General features: G+C 59.4%; 1 pseudogene; it reads left to right on the top strand.

Moving 5' to 3' along the window:
• The first annotated feature begins 3,815 nt into the window (after positions 1-3,815).
• On the top strand, positions 3,816-4,926 carry LOC146403126 (uncharacterized; annotated as a pseudogene).
• The last annotated feature ends 1,323 nt before the right edge of the window (positions 4,927-6,249 follow it).

Genomic DNA, 6,249 nt, shown 5'->3' with positions numbered 1-6,249 from the left:
GCTGTCCCACCGAAAGCCACACCTTTGCCCCCCTCCCCGGGTTGCGATGCCTCCCTGCGTGGCCCGAATCAGAGCTGCCCAGCTTTTCGTGTCATTTCGCACGCAGAAAAGTAGGCAAATGAAGGGAACTGGATGCAGGAGGCTGTGCCCCCAGCACCCAGCCCCCATCCCAGAACGGGAGGACCCCACTCGATGTGGCTGAGCCAGACCTTCCCAGATCAGGGCGTCCCGGCTGCCGTGTTCTGAAGATTTGACTGGGAATTCTGGAAGGGGTGGGGACAGGCCTATAGCAGGCAGTCTTGGCGGGGGATGACTACGACAGTACACGGGCCTTCAGCAGCTTTCCAGAGGACAATAGTTGTGACTGCAGGAAACATAACAGACCTGTCAAAAGAATGGGAACCCAACCCAGAGTAAAAGTCACAAGTTTCTCATCAATATTCATAAGAACAAATGTTTACGTGGCACCTGCTTTGTTGGCAGCTTTCTCCAAGCTCTTTAGGTGTATTAATTCGGTTAAGCCTGGAAACAGGCCTTCGGGAGACGAGCCGGGATCACCCCATTTTACAGATGGGGAAACCAAGGCCCGGAACAGCTCTGCAAGCTCAGGGATGAGTGAGGGCTGAGCTGGGATTTGAACCTGGGCAGCTAGAGCCAGCATCACTCTCTGGATGTCTACACCTGGGTGCCAGGCCAGGCAAAGGGGAAAACTCACAGGTGCCCAGTTCAGCTGGACCCTGCCCTCGCTCACCCACAGATTCTGGCGCAGCTTCACCCTTCCTGGGGCGGGCCCTCTGCTGGGCAGGGGTCTGGCTCCCTGGCTGGAGGAGGCACCTCTGGCTGTCATGAATGATACCCACTTCACCAGGCTGAGGCAGGACAAGGGACCCTAGGGGCTGCTGGAGAGGAAGTGCGCATGGGAGGTATGCCCATCCTGTCCTGGTCCTTCTCTCTCCCTTGCCCCAGCTCACCACCTGAGTCCCCAGCCCGTGCCACCGCCATGCGGAAGCTCCCCTTTGAGAGAAGTTCTGACATGGCTTCGAGGTTTAAGATCCTGTCCTCGAGGGAAAAGCCAAGGGCATTCAGAAGGGACATCTGAGGTTCAGAGACATCATGTGACATGCCCAAGGTCACACAGTGAGTCAGGGACAGAATGGGTGATAGTTATGCCAACTCCAAGATACCCCTGGCTCCTCCTCTGCAGTGGGGAAGCACCCGCCTCCCCCCACCCCGGGTGGTGGCTCTGGAAGGGTGTTCCGTGGCAGAGGGCAAGGAGCATGTGGGTGGGAGGGAAGGGGCTGGGTGAGGCTGGGCAGGGGTTCCGGAGGAGTAGCTGATGGCTTATTTTTACCCCAAATCGCCTTTACTCTTGCTGTCCCCTCCCTTTGTGCACTTCTCCATCCCAGTCTCACCCACTGGGATGCTTTTCCTGGGGGCGAGTTCCCAGAAATGGCACGTTGTCCCTTCCCACCACTGCCTGGAGGCCACTGGAGGCTGTTGCACATGCTGCGGGTATCTTAGGTCCTCACCAGGGCTGTGAGTTTCTGACAGCAGGAACCGTGAGCCTGAGCGGGAGTGTGGATTGATGGACAAGGATCCTGCTGGGTAAGCCCCGCAGACCTGCCTCCAAGACCCTGCAGGTGCTGGTTACGGGCTGTGTGGCCTTGACCTCTCTGAGCCCCAGTTTCCTCATCCAAAGACTGGGATAGCCACATTGGCTTTGCAGGGTTGCTCTGGGGATCATATATGAGAAAGGGTGTGAAGGTGCCAGCCCACTGCCTGGCACCACACATTTGCTTGGCACACCGTGCAGTTAGCACCTTTTCATCGAGGTCTAGATCTCCACCATTGCATGTGACCCGTCAACGAGCAGCAGTGTCCCCTGGGGGCTTGTTAGAATTGCACCGTGCCAGGCCTACCCTAGACCCGCTGAGTCAGAATGTGTATTTTAAGAAGACCCCTGGTGACCCATGTGCGCCATTTGAATGGCACTGATCTAAAGCATGGGTCAAAAATGGTCCAACATGTGATTTCATCTGCTCAACCGCCGAACCACCTGACGATCCAAGGAGAGCAAAGTATGTTATCCCCATTCTACAGACAGGAACACTGAGTCCTGGAGCGATCACCTGACTTCCTAATTCACGCCATCAGGAGGTGGCCGAGCCAGAGGTAAACCACTGCTATGGGCTGCAGAGCAGCTTGGAGTGGCTGTCCAGGGCCAGTCCAGTGAGGGGCTTGGAGGAGAGCAGTTCACGAGCTCAGCATGCCCATCTGCGGAATGGGGTCCCAACACAACCCGATTGTGGGGAGAGTGTGTAGACGTGCCCTGTGCGGTGCCCCAGAGTTGTTGTCACAGAGAACTGGGTGTTGCATTGCCAGCTCACCTCTCTGGAGTCCCCTGCCCTTGAGGGGCTTACAGGCTGAGGCAGGCAGGTGGAAGACAGAGAGACAGAGACAACTGTACAAACACCCTCGGGCGGAGCTCACGTAAGTCAACAAGCAAACAGAGGGCAGCCCGGCGGGAGTGACTAATCGTCTTAATAGTAACCACAGCGGCAGCGGGCATAAGGCTCCCTGGCCACCGAGCGCATCCCTGCTGAAGTCATGGGGTGGCCATTGATGGGACCAGGCGGGAGCTCCAGGCCCAAGGAAGCTGGACCACCCCCCTCCCTGCACCTTCCTCCTCCTCTCCCTCCCCCTTCCGCCCTTCTTCAGGGCTTCATTCTTTCTGGATGTGGACGAGGAGCCCAGCGTTCACAACAGACCCCCACCACTTCCCAGCGTGTGACCCTCAGCCACCCCTGGGTCGTAGATGAGGATAATTCTGGAGCCTCCTCCATTTGGTCTCGGGGATAATCTAGTGACTGGATGTGGATGCACACAGACAGAGCGCTCGGCTGCAGTTCCGATTCCCACTTGGACGAGGCGGCGGTGGCCCCACGCTTTGCCCCAGAGGGAAGTGCCGTGGCTTCACCACACCCTTACTGCAGATGGAGGAGAAAACGGACACTCAGAGAGGGAAACTGACTTCCCTAAGATCACCCCGGCCGCTTAGCGTTGGAGCAAAGCCAGGTGTGAACTTAAGTCACAGGACTCCTCGGGCAAAGCTCGAGGGGAGGCAAGAGCAAAGTTGGAAAGGCAGACCCCTCCCCAGGTCCCAGCCCCCCAGAGTGAGAGCCTTCCCCCTGTGGGACCTGCTGGGGGGCATGCAGGGATGGGCTTGTGTGTCCATGTGTGACATGGGGGCAAGACGGGCCTTGGGGGACCTGGATCTGTGGCCACGTGGGCAGGCCAGGGAGTAAGAGAGGATGAAGACACCCGGGGGCGGGGGTGGGGTGGGGGGGTAGCAGGATGAGGGATGGCCCCCATGGGGGACAGTCAGCACCAGCCCCTGGGCCACTGGGGCCCTATGTGCAGGTGCCAGGGGTGGGCGTCCCCTGCCAGAAGACCACCACAGAGTGGGGGCTCCATCCCGGCCTCCACCCATCATCTCTCCGCCCATCCCCCACCTCTCCCAGCTCCTTCCTGTTTTGATGGAAGGAAAAAATTTCAGCTTTTTCCTTCTTTATTTTTCCAGACGGGTGACTCGCTCGCTGGGGAAAGGAATTCCCCCCTCCCCAAACCATCATAATACCTATAAATCGATGCCATAGATCCAGGCCCATCCTGTTGTGCGGGATAGTCACCGCTATTTTTGGGTGCTGTTGTGGGGGTGGTACCCCAGGGGAGGGGATGGGGAGGGGCGGTCTCGGCTGCCTTCTCCCAGTCCACGTCCCCCCCTCCCCACGTTCGTCCCCACCCCCACCCCCCTCCCTGCCCGAGTTCTGGGAGGAGGAAGGAAGCCTGCTTAGCCGGGTATAAATAACTCAGGTGACTACTCAGCTCCTGAGAACATGGTAACATGAGTCACGATGTGAAATCAAGAGGAGCAGAGAACAGCCTTGGGCCGCCCCCCACACACACACCCGCCCAGGGCAGTGCGGCTGCGGGCGGAGGAGATCTGGGGCCCGGAGACCCCCGGTGGGCAGCGTCCGGGAGGACAGGCCCAGCTGCCGGCCCATGTGTGGTCTCAGGCAAGCCTCCGCCGAGCTTAGACTCTCCGTTCACTCATCTGGAACCCGGGGCGGAGTGGCCTGGGCTCGGTTCCCAAGGCCCTCCCTGAGCCGGGAAGAGCGTGAGAGCAGGGCCAGGGTCTGGGCATCTCAGCCCTGGCCTCTCCCTTCGCCTGTCACAGTCAGTGGGAAGAGCAGTTCTCTTGGAACTTCGGGTCCCCTCCCCCCATGTCCAAGGCAGGTGTCCAAGGAGTTCCCTGGGCCTCCATGGGACTGGCAGGACAGGTGGCCGGGGCTGAGAGAAGAGCACAAGCTTCTGGACACTTGGCCTCCCGAGCCTTCCTCCACCGGGGGGACCTTGAACCAGGTACAACCCCCAACCTCCTTTGCCTGCCTGGCCGCCTTGTAGATGGTGTAGACATGAGGCGTGGATGCAACAGGACGCTCTCAAGGATCACCGGCTTAGCCAATGGGATCAGCCCAGGCAGCTAGGCCAGGCTGCTGGCCCAGTCCCCAGCCCTGGCAGGCTGGGGTCAGAGGCAGCCCCAGCTCCCCCTGCCTGCTCACCCTAGGAAATCCTCAGCTTCAGGCTTAGCTCCAGAGCAGGGCAGGCCTAGACCCCATGCTGCCATGGCAACAGGTTCTGGAGCCTGCGCAGGCAGAGCCACCCTCCCTGTCCCCCGCTGGCTGTCTGGTCTGCTGGGAGAGAGGGCTGCGTTGGGGTGAAGGCCCACAGCCCCTGTCCTGGTGGGAGGGCCATACGCTGGGGGCACAGCTGATTGCTCTGGACCCAGGCTGGGAGTCAGGGCGTGGGGCATCTGTGAGGCCTTGGGCAACTCGTTCCTTAAATCTGAGCCCCAACCCCTGGCTGGAAGATGGCTGTCCTGGCTGTTGAGAGGGTGGCATGGCTGAGTGGTTATGATCAGGACCAGCCGGAGTCCCCCCTTCCCATCCACAAGGCATCCTCCTTCCCCCTCTGGCCTTAATCCCGAGGGCGGCTCCCCCAGTGTCTGTACCTCACCTGGCTCTGCCCTACTGACCCTTGGCCTGGCTTGTCCTGAGGAGGGAGGGGACCACAGCCCCCCCCCCCCGCCACTGTCTCCCACCCCTGCATGCCCAGACAGCTTGGCATGGCTCAGACCCAGGCATTCAGTGGCCAGCCTGCCCTCTGGCCCCTCACAAACAATGGGGACTCCAGGAATATTGTCCTGCCAGGCCTGAATCAAACGCTCTAAATTTAGCTCTTCTGATGCGTCCTCGGCTTCCTGCCCCTGCTGCCCTCCTTTCAAGACGAAGAGGTCACCCCGGAACCGCCTGCCCCAGCAGTCACACCCAGGGGGTTTCCAGGTCCAGAGCTGCTCTCTTGCCCTTGGGGAACAAGATGCGGGGGACCAGGGGTCATGAGCCGGCCCTCCCTCCCTCCTTCCTGCCCAGCCCCTCAGGCTGGTTGGCCCACAGCAGAATCCCCAGGAACTTCACCACCAGCCTGGGCTGAGGGAGGTCGTGGAGAAAGGGAGCAGCAAGCACCCAGGGAGTAGGGGCCTTGGAGTTCCCACTGTGGCTCAGCAGGCTAAGAACCCAGCTAATATCTATGAGGTTGCAGGTTCGGTCCCTGGCCTCACTTAGTGGGTTAAGGATCCGGCATTGCTGTGAGCTGCAGGGTAGGTCACAGATGAGGCTCGGATCTGGCATTGCTGTGGCTGTGGTGTAGTTTGGCAGCGACAGCTCCAATTCGACCCCTAGCCTGGGAACCTCCACATGCCATAAAAAGAAGGGGGGAAAAATACAAAAAGAAAAATCAGGGGCCTGGATGTGTTGGAAGAAACACAAAGTCTCATCACTGTCCATTCGAAAAGGACTACTGAGCATCTGCTGGGTGCTGGCCCCATGCTGGGGACAGAAGGCAGCCCTGCCCTCCTGGAGCAGATAAATCATAGGAGGAAGGACAATGAGCAAGTCAACAATGAATGACCGAGACCCTCTCAGTGGTGACACATGTTATGAAGGCAAGAAGTTACGAAGGACACATGTCATGAAGGAAGGAAATCAGAGAGGGGGGTGGAGGGCCCTGGTTTAGAAAAAGGGGTCAGGGAAGGCCTCTCAAGAGGTGACATTTGAGCTGAGTGTTGGATGACCAGAAAGAATGATTCGAAGATCCGGGTGGAGCCGAGCCCTCCAGGCCAGAGGGGGACAA

The sequence above is a fragment of the Sus scrofa genome, chromosome 5 (genome assembly GCF_054392235.1).
Source record: "Sus scrofa isolate SSC_HxYL_T2T_F1_AM1 chromosome 5, Sscrofa_HxYL_maternal_Yorkshire_Landrace_v2.0, whole genome shotgun sequence".
Classification (NCBI taxonomy): Eukaryota; Metazoa; Chordata; class Mammalia; order Artiodactyla; family Suidae; genus Sus; species Sus scrofa.
This window is presented reverse-complemented; position numbering and strand designations above follow the sequence as displayed.